This window comes from Eschrichtius robustus, chromosome 13, assembly GCF_028021215.1.
Source record: "Eschrichtius robustus isolate mEscRob2 chromosome 13, mEscRob2.pri, whole genome shotgun sequence".
NCBI classification, from domain to species: domain Eukaryota; kingdom Metazoa; phylum Chordata; class Mammalia; order Artiodactyla; family Eschrichtiidae; genus Eschrichtius; species Eschrichtius robustus.
The window spans coordinates 76280837-76302802 of record NC_090836.1 but is presented as its reverse complement, the minus strand read 5'-3'; positions in this window follow the sequence as shown (position 1 = coordinate 76302802).

Genomic DNA, 21966 nt, shown 5'->3' with positions numbered 1-21966 from the left:
AGTTTTATGTGTCCTTTCATGTAGGTAAAACACTAAATGAGACTAAGTATACCTTAAAATAAATAGTAAAATTATAAAATGAGATTACTTCTATAATTTATTCTATTTAACTTGTATCACTGTAGTACTTTATTTTGCATGTATATATATATTTTTTAATTGGGGTATAGTTGTTTTACAATGTTGTGTTAGTTCCTACTGTACAGCAAAGTGAAGTAGAGTTCCCTGGGCTAGCAGGTTCTCATTAGTTATCTATTTTATATGTATTGGTTAGTGTATATATGTCAATCCCACTCTCACAATTCATCCCATCGCCCCTTCCCCTGCCTTGGTGTCCATACATTTGTTCTGTACATCTGTGTCTCTATTTCTGCCTTGCAAATGGGTTCATCTGTACCGTTTTTCTAGATTCCACATATATGGGTTAATATACGATATTTGTTTTTCTCTTTCTGACTTACTTCACTCTGTATGACAGTCTCTAGGTCCATCCATGTCTCTACAAATGACTCAATTTCATTCCTTTTTATGGCTGAGTAATATTCCATTGTATATATGTACCACATCTTCTTTATCCATTCGTCTGTCAATGGGCATCTAGGTTGCTTCCATGACCTATTGTAAATAGTGCTGCAATGAACATTGGGGTGCATGTGTCTTTTTGAGTTATGGTTTTCTCTGGGTATATGCCCAGTAGTGGAATTGCTGGGTCATATGGTAATTGTATTTTTAGTTTTTTAAGGAACTCCATACTGTTCTCCATAGTGGCTGTATCAATTTACATTCCCGCCAACAGTGCACCCTCTCCAGCATTTGTTGTTTGTAGATTTTGTGATAATGGCCATTCTGACCAGTGTGAGGTGATACCTCATTGTAGTTTTGATTTGCACTTCTCTAATGATTAGTGATGTTGAGGAGCTTTTCATGTGCTTCTTGGCCATCTCTATGTCGTCTTTGGAGAAATGTCTATTTAGGTCTTCTGCCCATTTTTTGATTGGGTTGTTTGTTTTTTTGATATTGAGCTGCATGAGCTGTTTGTATATTTTGGAGGTTAATCCTTTGTCTGTTGATTCATTTGCAATTATTTTTTTCCTATTCTGAGGGTTGTCTTTTCATCTTCTGTATGGTTTCCTTTGCTATCCAGAAGCTTTTAAGTTTCATTGGGTCCCATTTGTTTATTTTTGTTTTTATTTCCATTACTCTAGAAGGTGGGTCAAAAAAGATCTAGCTGTGATTTGTGTCAAAGTGTGTTCTTCCTATGTTTTCCTCTAGGAGTTTTATAGTGTCTGGTCTTATGTTTAGGACTTCAATCCATTTTGAGTTTATTTTTGTGTATGGTGTTAGGGAGTGTTCTAATTTCATTCTTTTACATGTAGCTGTCCAGTTTTCCCAGCACCACTTATTGAAGAGACTGTCTTTCTCCATTGTATATTCTTGCCTCCTTTGTCATAGATTAGTTGACCATAGGTGTGTGGGTTTATCTCTGGGCTTTCTGTCCTGTTGCATTGATCTATATTTCTGTTTCTGTGCCAGTACCATACTGTCTTGATTACTGTAACTTTGTAGTGTAGTCTGAAGTCAGGGAGCCTGATTCCTCCAGCTCCGTTTTTTTTTTTTTTTCTCAAGATTGCTTTGGCTATTTGGGGTGTATTACATATTAGACCTGAATAACCAGGGGAAGTACTGATAAGTTCTGTGTCTGTATATGTGTGTGTGTCTTCAAATATATAGGCTTCTTAGAAATTTGAAATGTAGCCTTTTTGTCAACACTAGGCTTTTCTAGAACTTTTCAGAATGTATTTAATCTTAACTGCACTATGCAAAACTATTTCCATATATGTCTAACCCATTAACAGGAAGACCAGTGTCACAAGGACACAGACATTTTTATTTCAGAAATGTATTTGTGGGTTTGTAGTGCTTTTATGAAGAACAAATTAGTCAAAATAGAAAGTTATTAAATTACTGCAGTTACTGCAGATAATATACATTTGTGTAGCTGAGAGATGCTCAATTAAGCTAAACCAAGTAAAGGAAGTATCTTATTTTATGTCCAGTGAAATGAGTTCTAGGAAATGGAACTCTACAAAATTGAATTAGCATCTGAGTTCTGCTACTGAAGATGAGACCTTGCCTCTCTTTGGGCTTTGGTTTGGACATCTGCAATAAAAGAGAAAAGGGTGTACAAGATGACTTCTAAGACCTGTTCAAGACCTGTAGTGCTGTCATTCTGTGGAAAGGGCATCAACAACAGCACAGCTCTATCATGAAAAGATTCAGTGACAATAACCAATATAATAAGTTGTAATTATAATTATAAACCAAATGAGCAATATACACAGACATCTTTTTATTAAGGTGTAGGCAATGTCAGGGGTAGCCAGATATTCATAGTATTAAAGTCTGTATCATGTTTTTGTGCTTAGTGATCTGCAAGATAGTGGATGCTATTACTACACAGCACAGTCATTAAGTTATGGGCCTCTAGGACTGTTTTTTCAAACCATTTCCAGGAATGGAGCTTTATAGAAAGAAGAAGAAGAAGGAGAAGAAGGAGAGGGAGAGGGAGGAGAAGAGGAAGAGGAAGAAGAAGAATGAAAAGTTGAATACAAAATCATAAGATCACATCATTTGCTTTGCTCACCCTTTCTGTTTTATTTCTGGTTCTGCCTCCTTGTGAAGCCTTTTCTGATGTTTCCAACTCAGAATTATCTCTTTCTCTCTCCTTCTTTTCAGTATCTCTCTTCTATAATTCTACCTCCTTCATGGACCTTATCATAACTTCAAAGCACTTAGCTTTCCTCTTTTTAATTAGCACTAGGTAAGTAATTGTCCTAATGTCTCCTACCAAATTTTAAATTCTTTATGAGGTTAGGATTTTCTTTTATCATCTGCATATTGCTCATAATACTTAATATCTTAGCAGTAAGCATTATGCTACTTGCTGAGTTGAATCAATGTTAATCTAATTAATTAGTTCAACATTATGTTATTTCCTACAAGAGTATTTATATGAGTGAGTAGTGATACCAAGCTACCCCAACAGGTCTAAGTGATGCAATTACACAGGAGCCTAAAATAAAATACATGTTTTTTATTTGATTCTCATGGTACATCTGGATGACATAGCTGTGGTTCTGAAGTCATGGGAACCATGAAAACACTCGTACCAATGCACAAAGATGATCCTGTGACAGGCCTCTCCAAGAGATTATACTGTGTGCTGCTCTCAGATTGTCCCCTTGCAAAATCACAAGTAGGCTTATGTCATAGCTCTACCAGGTTAAAAAAGAGCATACGCCTGCATTTGCTTCTCTCACAGAAACAATTGTGTCTACCCTGAACTGCGGGGTCTACCTTTCTTAGGCATTACTACTCTGTAACATCTGGATGAGCAGGGACTTTGGAGGCAACTTTTTGTGAAAAGCCTGAAAAAGACCTTTAAGACCACAGATAGCTTAAAGATAAAATCAGGGTCACAGTTTTCTAATCGCACCTCTCCAGGGAGTTTGTTATTCTTACACAAGTTAGCATACATCAGTTATAAAGCATTTTAAGTTGCTAAAATTAAGCCTGCCTTTAGCTATAATGTTAGGCAAGATTGGATTAAGATATTTTGCATAAATAACTCAGTGAAGTCATTGACTTAAAATGCCAAATCCGTGTTTTGCAGATAGAAGTATATAATCAGCCAAGAAGAACAAAATAATATTTAATATCAAATATAAAATGTAACTTTCACAGATCTTTGCAAAAATCTCTGTCTTTACATAGATTAAAACATAACCTACAGGACATTTTAAGTGAGTCAACTATGGCTTTATAAGGTCTTATTTAAACCACTTTGGTTATATGTTGTTTTATGTTTAAGTTTCACTTTCAGCAAGTCAAATGAAAGCAAAACTCTGACAAACATACCTGCCAAACTGCCCCAAAATGAAAGTAATGAACATTTTTGGGTTGTCCAAAACTTGTTTGGCCTACTGTGCAGGACTTCCTGACTTATGAATAGAGAAAATGTTAGGAAGGTTAGAGCCATATGGTTCACATACCCATGGAGTTAAAACAGAGATAAAACCAAAGACCTTTACTTTGTATTTGTTGCCTAGTAGCTTGATGAATGTGTATTTTGTTGCTCAGCTAGATCAGATTGGGGAGTCTCTTATTGCTTTGGAATCTCTCTCTCTCAAACTAAATGCAATTATCTGTGTATGTTAGATAATGCTGGTTAAATGGAAGAATGTAGTAAAGCTCAGATAATAGGAAGAGAATCTAATTAAGACTAAGTCAGGGGACTTCCCTGGTGGCGCAGTGGTTAAGAATCCGCCTGCCACTGCAGGGAACACGGGTTCGAGCCCTGGTCCGGGAAGATCCCACATACCGTGGAGCAACTAAGCCCATGCACCACAACTACTGAGCCTGCTCTCTAGAGCCCGCATGCCACAACTACTGAGCCCACGTGCTGGAACTCCTGAAGCCCACACACCTAGAGCTGGTGCTTCTGCAATGAGAAGCCCACGCACTGCAACGAAGAGTAGCCCCCGCTCACCGCAACTAGAGAAAGCCCGCATGCAGCAATGAAGACCCAACACAGCCAAAAATAAATAAATACATAAATAAATAAAATTTTAAAAAAAAAGACTAAGTCAGGAAACACCTGTGAATCGTGGACAACATCTCTGACACCTAACTTTATCTACATCTATATAAATCTTCTTCACCATCAAAATTTAGCTCCAACTACATGCTCTACACATCTCTCCTGATCTCTCTCAAAATTCCTATAATGCTTATGCCCTCCAGACTATACAACCAAGAAAAAATCGATGGGTATGATATTATTTCTTCTTGCTTCATCTGTTCTGCCTTGCTCCACACTTGGGGGGGTGGGGGCGGATCATAAGTTTCTTGAAGAGAGTCAGTGTCTCTTTGTTCTGTGTATCCTTCAAAGTGACTAGCACAGAGTGGGTACCCTGTTAAGTGTATAAATTCAAGCTTCCTGAAAAGAAATCTTGTTTTGGTAAAATGCACTCCAAATTATTAACCTTTTTTAATATTAAATATCCATGTACACATGGGATATTTTATTTGCAGTAATCCCAGTAGCATATTCACATGATTTTAATGACTACCTAAGGTCTATGCTACCTAAGATGCATCATGACGCAAACACATGAGGTGGGGAGAGAAAGGTAATTATAAGCTTCAGGTGTTTTGTACGCCTTTTCTTGCATGTAGCTGCTATTATCTCTACTTATCGTTGATGTGTCATTTTACGTTCTGGCAGCAATGATTATTCCTAATTATATATGGGAAAATAAATTGTAATATGTGTTTAATACAAACAGTCTATCATTTGAGTAGTCATGTCAAATGGTTAATCATGTTTAAAACTAACAGTAATAGGTTAGAGGCCAGAAATATACTGTGAAAAGACAACTTCCTCTTAATCTTGACTTAAAACGTAATCTGAAGGTCAGAAAAATGGCTTCAAGAAACATGTTGGCATTTTTACCGAAGAATAGGTTCTCTTTTAACATGAAGAATTCTTTTGGATTAGATGACACATCCCCCTACACTTGCTTAGGTATCCCTGCAGATAGCAGTCTCTTCCCTGTGCTTCTCATCTCCCATATTTGGCCACTTACCTCTGCCCCTTGGTAGGACAAGGCAAAAGAATCCAACATTTGTGCTGCAGCTCAGCCAATTTCTAGCTGACAAGAAATTAGGGAGATTCATTTCCAAAAGGAAGCTCAGCTTAGCATTTTGTTCCCAGTCTCTCCAGTAAAGGGTAATTATTCTGGTTTTGCCCAGGCTTAACTCTGCCTTGTGAATAAGAACTATTCCTTCAAATAAGTCCAATGAAATTAAGTACTTTAAAAAAAATGTGTATTCTGCAATCAACCTATTAGGAAGATTTATTTACCCTGAGTAAGTGGGCATGTAGCTATTTATAAAACAGGCTCGGATAGTATTGCTTTTTAGCTAAATGTCGTCACTGTTAATAACTTTAGGAAAAAAAATCAAAGAGGGCACAAAACTAACGGTCACATTTATGGGCCCTCAAAATATTCCCAGACTTGTGTGAATCTACTTGTTTTTGTTGTTGTTGTTGTTGATTTTTTTAATATTTTATTTATTTATTTAGTCACCCCGGGTCTTAGTTGCAGCTGGCGGGCTCCTTAGTTTTGGTTCATCTGCTCCTTGGTTGTGGCACATGTGCTCCTTAGTTGCAGCCAGTGAGCTCCTTAGTTGCAGCTCATGGGCTCCTTAGTTGCAGCATGCAAACTCTTAGTTGCAGCATGCATGTGGGATCTAGTTTCCTGACCAGGGATCGAACCCAGGCCCCCTGCATTGGGAGTGAAGAGTCTTAACCATTGTGCAACCAGGGAAGTCCCTGCAAATCTACTTGTGATGACATGGCAACTATTGATTTACAAAAGCTTATCTATTTTCCGAGGAAATATTAGGGTTCCCATTAATGACTACAACATTGTCAGCTGGGGAAACTCCTGGAAGGTCTGCTGTTTTTCTGAATCTTTCAGTGGCTCCTGTGTCAATTGCAGACCTCATTCATACCTCGCCAACACTTTGAACATCATGAAAGTCAATCATTTAAAATTATAATACTCTGCAGTAAAAAAAAACAATGGGACTATCATCTTACTAGAAGCTATTGTGTATAGTAACCTATATCTGCAATGAATTGTTTCTTCTCCACACTAGACTTGGAGAATGCCAAAGAAATATACATGACTGAATAAATTATATAGTATTGCAGGAGAATGGGTATACAGACAGAGGCTAGTTGTGGAAGAACAGATGAAGGAAAATCTGGTGTGTGTTATAAGAAAACAGGGGAAAAACTAACCATAATTTGGGCTGAACAGAGGAGAATGATAATAGCTGTCAGCAGGGTCTGATCATAAGGCAGCATATTTCCAAGGAATAGAAGACATTGTACATCCCAAGAAGAACAGAGAAAAAGGCAAAACATAATATTCTAGTGACATGAAGTCAAGATCCTAATGCTTGAGGGTCCTGTTTTGCCCCATGACCACTCATCTATTAATAAAATACCAAAAATAGAGAAACAGAGACTGCATTCTTCATCTGCTATAAGTTGACACAGCTGTTCATCTTTAGTGAAATGAAGGTCATAGAAAAACATAGTTTTATGAACAAGAAGAGTCAAGAAATAAATGCTCCCAGTTTGCCATTAGCCATCATGAATAAGGCAGCAAAATTAATTTATTTTAATGTTATACCCCAGAGGCACATGTTTTCCTTTCCATGTGATTACAAAAATACTGAATATCCCCTGAGGAAACAAGTCCTTTTTTCAACTTCAAAAACAGACAATCCAATTTTCTCTTTTTTCTCCTTTGAGAGTGTACTTAATTTGTTAATGCAGGAGTGCATTTGTCACCAAAAAAATTCATCTTCACTCTATAAACAGACTGCCTGAAATTAGTCCTGATAGAGGGAAAGCTAGGGGGAGTATATTTGGTTGCATGCTTTGAAAACATAATTCAGTAGTTTAATTTGTTTTAGGGGTTTTTTTACATCTTTATTGGAGTATAATTGCTTTACAATGGTGTGTTAGTTTCTGCTTTATAACAAAGTGAATCAGCTATACATATACATATATCACCATATCTCCTCCCTCTTGCATCTCTCTCCCACCCTCCATATCCCACCCCTCTAGGTGATCACAAAGCACGAAGCTGATCTCCCTGTGCTATGGGGCTGCTTCCAACTAGCTATCTATTTTACTTTGGTAGTATATATAACTCCATGCCACTCTCTCACTTCGTCTCAGCTTGCCTTTCCCCCTCCCCATGTCCTCAAGTCCATTCTCTACATCTGCGTCTTTATTCCTGTCCTGCGCCTAGGTTCTTCAGAACTTTTTTTTTTTTTTTGATTCCATATATATGTGTTAGCATAGGGTATTTGTTTTTCTCTTTCTGACTTACTTCACTCTGTAGGACAGACTCTAGGTCCATCCACCTCACTACAGATAACTCAATTTCATTTCTTTTTATGGCTGAGTAATATTCCACTGTATATATGTGCCACATCTTCTTTATCCACTGATCTGTCGACAGACACTTAAGTTGCTTCCATGTCCTGCCTATTGTAAATAGAGCTGCAATGAACATTGTGGTTCATGACTCTTTGTGAATTATGGTTTTCTAAGGGTATATGCCCAGTAGTGGGATTGCTGTGTCATATGGTAGTTCTCTTTTTAGTTTTTTAAGGAACCTCCCTACTGTTCTCCATAGGGGCTGTATCAATTTACATTCCCACCAGCAGTACAAGAGAGTTCCCTTTTCTCCACACCCTCTCGAGCATTTATTATTTGTAGATTTTTTGATGATGACCATTCTGACTGGTGTGAGGTGATACCTCAATGTAGTTTTGATTTGCATTTTTCTAATGATTAGTGACGTTGAGCATTCTTTCATGTGTTTGTTGGTAATCTGTGTATCTTCTTTGGAGAAATGTCTATTTAGGTGTTCTGCCCATTTTTGGATTGGGTTGTTTGTTTTTTTATTATTGAGCTACATGAGCTGTTTCTAAATTTTGGAGACTAATCCTTTATCAGTTACTTCATTTGCAAATATTTTCTCCCATTCTGAGGGTTCTTTTCGTCTTGTTTATGATTTCCTTTGCTCTGCAAAAGCTTTTAAGTTTCATTAGGTCCCATTTGTTTATTTTTGTTTTTATTTCCATTTCTCTAGGAGGTGGGTCAAAAAGGATCTTGCTGTGATTTACGTCACAGAGTGTTCTTCCTGTGTTTTCCTCTAAGAGTTTTATAGTGTCTGGCCTTACATTTAGGTCTTTAATCCATTTTGAATTTATTTTTGTGTATGGTGTTCGGGAGTGTTCTAATTTCATTCTTTTACATGTAGCTGTCCAGTTTTCCCAGCACCACTTATTGAAGAGGCTGTCTTTTCTGCTTTGTATAGTCTTGCCTTCTTTATCAAAAATAAGGTGACCATAGGTGCGTGGGATTATCTCTGGGCTTTCTATCCTCTTCCAGTGATCTATATTTCTGCTTTTTGCCATTACCATACTGTCTTGATTACTGTAGCTTTGTAGCATAGTCTGAAGTCTGGGAGCCTGGTTCCTCCAACTCTGTTTTTCTTTCTCAAGATTGCCTTGACTATTCGGGGTCTTTTGTGTTTCCATACAAATTGTGAAATTTTTTGTTCTAGTTCTGAGAAAAATGACATTGGTAGTTTGATAGGGATTGCACTGAATCTGTAGATTGCTTTGGGTAGAATAGTCATTTTCACAATGTTGATTCTTCCAACCCAAGAACATGGTATATCTCTCCATCTGTTTGTATCATCTTTAATTCATCAGTGTCTTATAGTTTTCTGCATACAGGTCTTGTGTCTCCTTAGGTAGGTTTATTCCTAGGTATTTTATTCTTTTTGTTGCAATGGTAAATGGGTGTGTTTCCTTAATTTCTCGTTCAGATTTTTCATCATTAGTGAATAGGAATGCAAGAGATTTCTGTGCATTAATTTTGTATCCTGCTACTCTACCAAATTCATTGATTAGCTCTAGTAGTTTTCTGGTAGCATTTTTAGGATACTCTATGTATAGTATCATGTCATCTGCAAACAGTGACAGTTTTATTTCTTCTTTTCCAATTTGGATTCCTTTTATTTCTTTCTCTTCTCTGATTGCCATGGCTAAAATTTCCAAAACTATGTTGAATAACAGTGGTGAGAGTGGACAACCTTGTCTTGTTCCTGATCTTAGAGGAAATGCTTTCAGTTTTTCAACATTGAGGATGATGCTGGCTGTGGGTTTGTCATATATAACCTTTATTATGTTGAGGTAGGTCCCCTCTTTGACCACTTTCTGGAGAGTTTTTATCATAAATGGGTGTTGAATTTTGTCACAAGCTTTTTCTGCATCTATTGAGATTTTCATATGGTTTTTATCCTTCAATTTGTTAATATGGTGTAACACATTGATTGATTTGCATATATTGAAGAATCCTTGCATTCCTGGGATAAACCCCACTTGTTCATGGTGTATGATCCTTTTAATGTGCTGTTGGATTCTGTTTGCTAGTATTTTGTTGAGGATTTTTGCATCTATGTTTATCAGTGATATTGGCATGTAGTTTTCTTTTTTTGTGACGTCTTTGTCTGGTTTTGGTATCAGGGTAATGGTGGCCACGTAGAATGAGTTTGGGAGTGTTCCTCCCTCTGCAATATTTTGGAAGAGTTTGAGAAGGATGGGTGTTAGCTCTTCTCTAAGTGTTTGATAGAATTCGCCTGTGAATCCATCTGGTCCTGGGCTTTTGTTTTTTGGAAGATTTTTAATCACAGTTTCAATTTCAGTGCTTGTAATTGGTCTGTTTACATTTTCTATTTCCTCCTGGTTCAGTCTCAGAAGGTTGTGCTTTTCTAAGAATTTGTCCATTTCTTCCAGGTTGTCTATTTCATTGGCATATAGTTGACTGTAGTAATTTCTCAGGATCCTTTGTATTCCTGCAGTGTCAGTTCTTACTTCTCCTTTTTCATTTCTAGTTCTATTGATTTGAGTCTTCTCCCTTTTTTTCTTGATAAGTCTGGCTAATGGTTTATTAATTTTGTTTATCTTCTCAAAGAACCAGCTTTTAGTGTTATTGATCTTTGCTATCGTTTCCTTCATTTCTTTTTCATTTATTTCCGATCTGATCTTTATGATTTCTTTCCTTCTGCTAACTTTGGGTTTTTTTTTTTCTTGTTTCTCTAATTGCTTTAGGTATAAGGTTAGGTTGTTTATTGGAGATGTTTCTTGTTTCTTGAGGTAGGATTGTATTGCTATAAACTTCCCCCTTAGAACTGCTTTTGCTGCATCCCATAGGTTTTGGGTTGTCCTGTTTTCATTGTCATTTGTTTCTAGGTATTTTTTGATTTCCTCTTTGATTTCTTCAGTGATCTCTTGGTTATTTAGTAGCGTATTGTTTAGTCTCCATGTGTTTGTATTTTTTACAGGTTTTTTCCTGTAACTGTTATCTAGTCTCATAGTGTTGTAGTCGGAAAAGATACTTGATACGATTTCAGTTTTCTTAAATTTACTGAGGCTTGATTTGTGACCCAGGATATGATCTATCCTGGAGAATGTTCCATGAACATTTGAGAAGAAAGTGTATTCTGTTGTTTTAGAATGGAATGTCTTATAAATATCAATTAAGTCCATCTTGTTTAGTGTATCATTTAAAGCTTTTGTTTCCTTATTTTTAATTGTAGATGATCTGTCCATTTGTGAAAGTGGGGTGTTAAAGTCCAGTACTATGATTTTGTTACTGTCCATTTCCCCTTTTATGGCTGTTAGCTTTTGCCTTATATATTGAGGTGCTCCTATGTTGGGTGCATAAATATTTACAATTTTTCTATCTTCTTCTTGGATTGATCCCTTGATCATTATGTAGTGTCCTTCTTTGTCTCTTGTAATAGTGTTTATTTTAAAGTCTATTTTGTCTGATATGAGAATTGCTACTCCAGCTTTCTTTTGATTTCTATTTGCATGGAATATCTTTTTCCATCCCCTCACTTTCAGTCTGTATGTGTCCCTAGTTCCGAAGTGGGTACTTGTAGTCAGCATATATTGGGTCTTGTTTTTGTATCCATTCAGCCAGTCTATGTCTTTTGGTTAGAGCATTTAATCCATTTTCATTTAAGGTAATTATTGATATGTATGTTCCTATGACCATTTTCTTAATTGTTTTGGGTTTGTTATTGTAGGTCTTTTCCTTCTCTTGTGTTTCCTGCCTAGAGAACTTCCTTTAGCATTTGCTGTAAAGCTGGTTTGGTGGTGCTGAATTCTCTTAGCTTTTGCTTGTCTGTAAAAGTTTTAATTTCCCCATCGAATCTGAATGAGACTCTTCCTGGGTAGAGCAATGATGGTTGTAGGTTCTTCCCTTTCATCACTTTAAATATATAATGCCACTCCCTTCTGGCTTGCAGAGTTTCTGCTGAAAGATCAGCTGTTAACCTTATGGGGATTCCCTTGTATGTTATTTATTGTTTTTCCCTTGCTGCTTTTAATATTTTTTCTTTGTATTTAATTTTTGATAGTTTGATTAATATGTGTCTTGGCATGTTTCTCCTTGGATTTATCGTGTATGGGACTCTCTGTGCTTCCTGGACTTGATTGACTATTTCCTTTCCCATATTAGGGAAGTTTTCAGCTATAATTTCTTCAAATATTTTCTCAGTCCCTTTCGTTTTCTCTTCTTCTCCTGGGACCCTATAATTCGAATGTTGGTGCATTTAATGTTGTCCCAGAGGTCTCTAAGACTGTCCTCAATTCTTTTCATTCTTTTTTCTTTATTCTGCTCTGCAGTAGTTATTTCCACTATTTTATCTTCCAGGTCACTTATCCATTCTTCTGCCTCAGTTATTCTGCTATTGATTCCTTCTAAAGAATTTTTTATTTCATTTATTGTGTTGTTCATCATTGTTTGTTTGCTCTTTAGTTATTCTAGGTATTTGTTAAACGTTTCTTGTATTTTCCCCATTCTATTTTCAAGATTTTGGATCTTCTTTACTGCCATTACTCTGAATTCTTTTTCAGGTAGACTGCCTATTTCCTCTTCATTTGTTTGGTCTGGTGGTTTTTACCTTGCTCCTTCATCTGCTGTGTGTTTCTCTGTCTTCTCCTTTTGCTTAACTTACTGTGTTTGGGGTCTCCTTTTTGCAGGCTGCAGGTTTATAGTTCCCGTTGTTTTTAGTGTCTGCCCCCAGTGGGTATGGTTGGTTCAGTGGGTTGTGTAGCCTTTCTGGTGGAGGGGACTAGTGCCTGTGTTCTGGTGGATGTGGCTGGATTTTGTCTTTCAAGTGGGCAGGACCACGTCAGGTGGTGTGTTTTGTTGTGTCTGTGACCTTATGATTTTAGACAGCCTCTCTGCTAATGGGTGGCGTTGTGTTCCTGTCTTGCTAGTTGTTTGGCATAGGGTGTCCAGCACTGTAGCTTGCTGGTCATTGAGTGGAGCTGGGTCTTAGCGTTGAGATGGAGATGTTTGGTAGAGAGTTTGCCGTTTGATATTACATGGAGCCGGGAGGTCTCTGGTGGACCAATTTCCTGAACTCAGCTCTCCCACCTCAGAGGCACAGTCCTGACTCCTGGCCGGAGCACCAAGACTCTGTCAGCCACATGGCTCAGAGGAAAAGGGAGAAAAAAAGAAAGAAAAAAGTAAAATAAAATAAAGTTTTTAAAATAAAAAATAATTATTAAAAAGAAAAAGAAATTTAAAAGTAATTTTAAAAACGAAAGAAAGAAAGAAGAGAGCAACGAAACCAAAAAATAAATCCACCAATGAGAACAAGCACTAAAAACTGTACAAAAAAAACCCCGCACAGACAGAACCCTAGGACAAATGGTAAAAGCAAAGCTATACAGACAAAATCACACAAAGAAGCATACGCATACACTTTAACAAAAAGAGATAAAGGAAAAAAAAAATATATATATATATATGTATTAAAAAAAAAGGAGGAAGAGAGCAACCAAACCAATAAACAAATCCACCAATGATAACAAGCACTAAAAACTAGACTAAGATAAACATAAAAGCAGAAACAAATTAGATGCAGAAAGCAAACCCCAAGTCTACAGTTGCTCCCAAAGTCCACCACCTCAATTTTGGGATGATTCGTTGTCTATTCAGGTATTCCACAGATGCAGGGTACATCAAGTTGATTGGGGAGATTTAATCCACTGCTCCTGAGGCTGCTGAGAGAAATTTCCCTTTCTCTTCTTTGTTCGCACAGCTCCTGGGGTTCAGCTTTGGACTTGGCATGTAGGTCGCCTGAGGGCATCTGTTCTTCGCCCAGACAGGATGTGGTTAAAGGAGCAGCTGATTAGGGAGCTCTGGCTCACTGAGGCCGGGGGGAGGGAGGGATACGGAATGCGGGGCAAGCCTGCGGTTTCAGAGGCCAGCGTAATGTTGTAACAGCCTGAGGTGCGTCATGTGTTCTCCTGGGGAAGTTGTCCCTGGATCATGGGAATGGCAGTGGCAGGCTGCACAGTGTCCCAGGAAGGGAGGTGTGGATAGTCACCTGTGCTTGCACACAGGCTTCTTGGCTGCAGCAGCAGCCTTAGCATTTCATGCCCGTCTCTGGTGTCACCCCTGATAGCCACGGCTCGCGCCCATCTCTGGAGCTCGTTTAGGCGGTGCTCTGCATCCCCTCTCCTTGCGCACCCCTAAACAATGGTCTCTTGCCTCTTAGGCAGGTCCAGACTTTTTCCAGGACTCCCTCCCGGCTAGCTGTGGCGTACTAGCCCCCTTCAGGCTGTGTTCATGCAGCCAACCCCAGTCCTCTCCCTGGGATCTGACCTCCTAAGCCTGAGCCTCAGCTCCCAGCCCCCGCCTGCCCCAGCGGGTGAGCAGACAAGCCTCTCGGGCTGGTGAGTGCTGGTCAGCACCGATCCTCTGTGCGGGAATCTCTCCGCTTTGCCCTCTGCACCCCTGTTGCTGCTCTCTTCTCCACGGCTCTGAAGCTTCTCCCCCGCCATCCCTCCGTCTCCACCAGTGAAGGGGCTTCTTAGTGTGTGGAAACTTTTCCTCCTTCACAGCTCCCTCCCAGAGGTGCAGGTCCCGTCCCTATTCTTTTGTCTCTGTTTTTTCTTTATTCTTTTGCCCTACTCAGGTACGTGGGGAGTTTCTTGCCTTTTGGGAAGTCTGAGGTCTTCTGCCAGCATTCAGTAGGTGTTCTGTAGGAGTTGTTCCACAGGTAGATGTATTTCTGATGTACTTGTGGGGAGGAAGGTGATCTCCACATCTTACTCCTCCGCCATCTTGAAGGTCTCCCAGTGGTTTAATTTGTAATAAGATTTTTACATCCAACTATTGCACAAGAAACAGAAAAAAAATACTGAACGACCATGCTTTTGTTCACTTTTACCAAGCATTGGCTTTTATGATTGTGAATCAAAAAAGCAAACTCTTTTCTTTAATGGGGGCTTCACTGCTGTTAAACGGGACCAAAGGCTGTCAGTGTGTATTGCTTTCGACATTGTTATCTATCAACAAGTAGTGAATTTGTGACTATTTGTAGGACACTATGTTAAGAGTTCTGAAAGAAGTAAAAAATGAGTGGGACATGGCAACTGCCTTCAAGTAATGTACAACCTAATCGGGACATCCACACTGACATAAATAACTGCCTTACAAGGCAGAGTGGAGGAAGAGTGACGAGTGCATTTCGTTAGAACGGTTTTTGACTGCAAATAATAGAAAGCTAAATTAAACTAGCTTAACGAGAAGGAAATGTGGTGTAAGGCAAAAGACAAAGTACAGAGTTCAGGCAGGCTGCAGGGGTTCACCTGTGTCATCTGGGATGCACTTCCTCCCATCTCTCTCAAGGTGCCAGTCACAGCATTGGTTCATCCTAAGGCTCGTGGCCTTGCTGGAAAATGACTGCCAGCAGCAGTCAGAGCAACATGCTTCTTTTTTCACATCCAGCAGGAGAGAAAGGCTGGGTTCTTTCTCCAAAATCCCTTTCCTAGTATTGTATTGGCTCATGTTCGAGCTCAGGCCTGATAAGAGGGATAGGGTTACCTTGATTGACTTAGGCTAATCCTTAGGGTAGAAGAGAGGGTGGGGAGCCAAAGGCCATAGGCACCCAGGTGCAGCAAAGGAATTAGACCCGAAGCAGATCCTGTCATTCCCAAAACTCCTGTAGGTTGCTTGGGGTTTGGTGGGTTATCTTGAAGTTCAGAACTGCCAGCAGTATAGGCAATAGGCAACACTTAGTATGGGAAAAATATTTTTAAAGCCTCTGAGATATGATTCATTATGCCTCTGTGACATTTCTAAATTTGGGTAAGAGGAATACCTCAGTATTCTCCCTTTCTCCCAAAGTCAGATAATCATTCTAAAGTGGTTGCCAAGCATTTTTTAAACTGATATTTCTAGCTCCTTCCAAAACAGTCTGTCACTAAACTCACCCACTCTACATAGGAGGGGGAGAAGAAGGACAAGTTGCAGTGATATTACTTTTTATAGAGACATTAATTCTTCAGTTTTGTCAGCTTTTGAAGGGTAATAAGATGCTTTCAATCTTATGCCTCTTATCTGTGGGCACCCTGCCCCATTCTGAGTCCATACCTGGTCCTTTGCATTTAATTGTAAGGTTGTTTTTTTGATTTTTTAATTTTCAGTGTTTACAATATGCCATGTGCTGCTATAATCTCATTACAGGTGTTATAAGCTCATTACAGGCAAAAACTCATTTAATTTTCATAACAACCCCTGAAATAGGAATTATATTATTCTAACTTTACAGGGGAGAAAACTGAGCCACAGAGAGATTGAGTAACTAACCCAAGATCACACAGCAGTCAGTGACAGAGCTGGATTTGAATCTAGACATTCACGTTCCAGAGTCTATATTCTTACTTATAACATCACAGAATTACACATAAACTGTCAACTTTCTTCACCAAACAAGAAGTAAAACTTCAATGATTGATTCAGACATACCTTAGGCACTGTCAAAATTTCTCCATTTTTACCTGTTTGTAAACCAAGGGATCCCTCATTCACATTTAGTCATTCATTTATCTGTTCATTAAACACATATTCATTGATCCCTCACATGTGCTAGTCACTGTGGTGGGTGCCCAAAGCTTACAGTCTAGTGGGAGATACAGAAAAAATCCAACACAATGTAGTAAGAGCTATAACAAAGGAGGTGACAGGTGCCACTGGAGCACAGAAGTCGAACGTGGGGATCAGGAAAGGCACATAGATAAGTAACAGCTAAGGTACATTTTGAAGAATGACGTAGGTAGGTAGAAAGAAGAAGATAGTACCAAAAGGAAGTAACCGTGGCCAGTGAGTGAGGGATATAGCAGGGTACAAGAGACCAAAGAAGGGCCATACTAAAGAGTTTAAACTTTATCCTAGGAGTAGTGGGTATAACCTGAAGGGTAATCAGAAAACTTAGATAACAACATTCAGATAAGTCAATAATGAGGAAGAAAGTGTTTCTGAGAAAACTTGGAGGAGAAAGGGAATTAACATTTGTTGAACACCTAATGTACGAAGGAGCCTGATGCTTTGGGCATTGATTTGTCATTCAGTAAGAACTTTTCAAGGTTTAATTTCCCCCATTATAGAGTTCCGAAAAGTTAGGTAACCTGTGGAAAGACCTAGAATTTGAAATATGTCTGATTTCAAAACCAATACCTTTTTTTCTCACTATCCATTATGAAGCCCCCCAGAGATTCTACAAGTCAAAGACCCAAAAAGAGAAAGGGTTCCTTCGCACAAACCCGTATTCATCCTGTGATATGATATCCTCTTTAAAGAAAAATAATAGTTGTACATAAAAGAACTAAGTATCACTCTGAGAAATTTCACATCTTTTAATTACAAGCATCAGAGAATAAAGACCTGAAAATATAAGCAAAAGAAGAAACAACAACAACAACAAAAACACCTGATAATCCAGCCAGGATAGAAACTTGATCACCACTGAAAGTATCTTCTCTGCTTCTGCTGAAAAAGGAAGAATAATCCCCACCCCCATGTCCCCAGGGAGAGCACAAAGTTCCCTGGAGCTTCCTTGAGTTGCTCAGGGCATCACTGTATATATTTGCAAAGTATGCCAACCCTAAAAGGATGTGAGGTCCATTTCTCTTTCTGACAGGGTGACCCTGCACGCCTCGGCTTCTAGCTGGAGAGCCAGCTTCAGGAGAAGAATGCTCATTATTCACTAGGGCTAAGTCTTTGTTATGTTCCCATGAATAACTTATAGCTGTGTGGGCTCATGAACAGAGGCCCTCACAGGGCTGACGTGACAGCATCATACACTGAATCCTGATCCTCCTCTCAGGAGAAAATGGAATACTTGCTCAGTTCACGTTTCGCCAAGACAGGCTCTTCAACTATTTATAAGTTGAATAGAAATTTCCACTACTTCAGCTGACACAAGTGGCTCTACCTAGCAACTGATAAGAGAGATCCAGTTGGAGCCTTTAGAAAGCCAGCTTTGGCAAAAGGCAGTAGTGGCAGGGAAGGGGACAAAGTCATCACCAAGGGAATTTCTCCTCCAGCGGGCACTGCTCTCCTCCTCCTCGTTCATTCTCCTGCACCACCACAACTAAGACCCCATGTCTACAGCTTGTCGATGGATATTGCCACTAACTTTTTGCAAACATGCCTATAGGTAGGTGCCTGTGCCTTATCAGTGCTTATTAAGGACTCATTGAAATTGACACTGATCAATATCTCAGTGCCCTTCTTTTTCTGGAATGAGGGCTGTCACTTCTAATTCAGTCTTATCCAATTCAAAACAGATTCACTGAGGACCTTCAGTGTACTGGTTCTGGGAATTTAAAGATTAATAAAATTCAGTCCTTGCCCTCCAAAGCTTTAAAACCTAGTAGGGGAACAGGCAAACAGAAAATATTATCTGAGATAACTGCTCTGCCACAGAAAAAAACACAAGGAGCCGAAGAGGTCACTTAACCCAAGCTGGAGGATTACTTTATTAATAACATGTGCAAACCCAGTGCTGTGTACATTCCTCATTTTATTTAATCCTCATAACAACCCTGCCCATGAGGCTAGTCCTACTACTAAACTAATTTTTCAGGTCGGGAAACCCAGGCTCAGAGAGGTTAAGTGGCTTGCTCAATCTGACAAAGCAAGTGGCAGATATAAAATTCAAACAGCTCAGTCTAACCACAAAGACCACGCACTTACTTATAAAATTGTATTGCCTCTCAACAGCAATTTGCAGAGTTTAATGTTCATGATTATATTCATTTATTATTCAAGAATCAATTGCTAAATTTCTACTATGTTCAAGGCACTAAAAGGAACAAAACAGTACTATGGGGTGGTTCTGGACCTCTGGTACTTGCCTTTGAAGATCATCATAGGCAAAGAGTTTTGAATGAGATCATTCAGTCAATCTGAATATTCTGGAAATATTTGCAGAATCCTGTTTTTTACCAGGCACCATGCTTGCTTCTGAGAATATGGAGTGATCTTAAAAAAAAGAAAGTGTCTCTGTCTTCCTGGAATTTATATTCTGGAAAATATGCAAGTAAGCACACATTGTATTGAAGATGGTAAGGGCTATGAAGAAAAATCAAGTTGAGCAAGGGGCCGAGGGCAAGGTGAGCAACTGAGGGGAAAATTTGACATTTTGAATTAACTGCTCAGTAAAGTTTCTCTGAGGATTGGAGAAGAAACCTGAATAAAGAGAAGAAATGAGTTATGTGATCATCTGTGTGAAGAGTATGCATGGCTAGGCAGAAGCAACAGTGAGTGCAAAGGCTCCAAGGCAGGAACACATTTAGAGGGTACCAGGAATGGCAATGGACCAGATCACAATGAGCGAGACTGAGAGCATTAGGAGATGGGTGGGAAGTCGAAGGACAGATTATCCAGGACTTTGGCAGCAGTGTACAAAGTTCCCATTTTCATAGCCAGAGAAAGGAAAACCACTGGAGAACTTTGAGTGGGGGTGGAGGTGTCATACTCTGATTAGCTTTTTAACCTCATTCTGGCCTCTCTGTGGAGAACTGATTATGGAGACAAATGAGTAGAAACAGGAAGTCCAATGAGAAGATCGTACAAGCCTAAATTTGAGATGATGGTAGGTTAAACTAAGGTGGAAACAGTAGAGGTTGTCATATTGGAGATATATTTTTCATGGTAGTGCTGACAGACTAGATTAGATGTGGACTGTGAGGAAAAGGGAAGAGTGAATGCACTTAAATCCCTGGAACAGTGCCTGGCACAGAGTTTGTACTCAATACGCAGAAAATCTGCTCCTTACTTAGGGGAAACAAGTCACGTACATAACTAATCACACACAGAGTCCCTAAGAGGAGCCCCAACATTAGTCTAACCTCATGGCCACAACCCAACCATGAGCAAGTAGACGATATTCTACCTCAGTTGCTTTGATCAAACTAGTAAGTAGCCTCTACCTGGGTTCAAATAAACCAAGTTGAAGAATTACTAAAGGAATTCTGGTTTTACCAAGTATGAGGGAACTCCTATTCTTGGTGAAATTTTCTGTTACTACTGTAAGTAGAACACAGTTCTATTTATTATAAAACTCAAATATTGCTTTGCAAGAGAAGTCTTCCATGGACCTCCCCCAAGCTGGGTTAGCTCACCTTGTTAGAGCCTCTCAACACTCCTGTATCTTTCTAGCACAGCTCTTGTCGGTTTGAAATTTGGTATGTATATATTTGATTCACATTTGTCCCCCCAACTGCCATCCCACCCTTCTTAACTTTGAAACATTTGCCTAGGAAAAAATATAGTAAGCATTCATAAATATACGTTGGAAAAATGAATTAGCCCTCCCATGTTTATTGCAGCAGTATTCACAATAGCCAAGAAGTAGAAACAAAAAACTAAATATCTAGAAACAGATGAATGGATGAAGAAATTGTGGTATATACATGCAATGGAATACTATTCAGCCTTTAAAAAAAAAAGGAAAGTCTGTAATATGCAGCAACATGGATGACACTTGAGGACATTATGCTAAGTGAAACAAACTAGTCACAGAAAGACAAATACTACTTGATTCCACTCATATGAGTCATCTAAAATAGTCAAATTCATAGACTCTAAGAGTGGAATGGTGGTTGCCAGGGGCTTGGAGAAAAGGAAATGGAGAGTTACTAATCAACAGGCATAAAGTTTCAGTTAGCAAGATTAGAATAAACTCTAGAGATCTGCTGTACAACATTGTACCTATATTCAATAATGGTGTATTTTACACTTAAAATTTTGTTAAAGTATAGGTCCCATATTAAGTGTTTTTACCACAATAAAATAAAAAATTTAAAAAGCAGCAATAAAAATGTGTTTAAAAATACATCTCATTCTTGAAACAGAGAGCAAATGACCTATGAAGAAAAATGGAATGATATTTAATAAGTGATGAGCACTTAATTCGATTTTTAAAATTCTATTTATAATCACTAATTACCCTACTAGTAATACACAGAATTTGTCTCAATAGTACCAGAACTGCCACAGAGAAATGCTTCTTACAAGCCATCTAGGACTTTAGGCTGTGGTAAAAGTCTATGGTTTTGTATCATGGCTTGTGAGATGCATTTGAGATTGATTGGGTATTGACTCAAAATAACTGGTCTCTATAGCTGGATACAAATAAAATGTGTCTCACCTGGATTACAGCTGTAGCCTCCCAACTGTTCTGCTTTCTTCCACCTTGCCCTGTTAAAATTTTCAACACAGCAGCTGGACAGATTCTTTTAGAATATAAGTCACTCTTTTGCATCTCTCCCCATCTCTCTCAGAATAAATGCCAATATCCTTATAATAGTTTCTGACACCTTTGTCAGTCAGGGGCCTGTAAGGAGAATAGGTAGCAAAATTAAACTGGTGATTGAAGGGAGTTTAATAAAGGGACTACTTACAAAGGTGAGGGTGAGGTTTAAAAAGATCAGTTATAGATGGTGCACTACCCTGAGGCTAGGAGCAGTGGAGAGCTATAACCACCTGTAGTCCTAATGGGGCAAGAGGAGAAAGCAGTTACCAATTACATGAGCCCAGGAGAGTAGCTTCATGGAGAGGGCTGCCTGACAGGAGCTGTGGCCTTTGGTAAAAGGGTAAAGTCACTAAGCAGCAACCCAGCAGGGAAGAAGCCAGGGGAGTAATTTCCTGACCTCAGTATTCTCCAGCCTTCACATCTTCTATTTGTAACTCATATTGGCTAAACCCCACTGGGAGGTGATAGGCCAAGGAGTTTGTTGATATAGTCCATACATGTCTGCCTTTCAGGGCACAGAACAGGGTGTAAAAGAGAAAAGAATGGATCTGGAGAAGCAAATGGAAAATGTTCAGCTAATGCCCTATGTGATCTGCCCCTTGCCTCTTCTTTGTCCCTCCTGCTGCAGTCATTCTAGCTGCCTTGATATATCTCAACACTCCAGGCACTGTTCAAC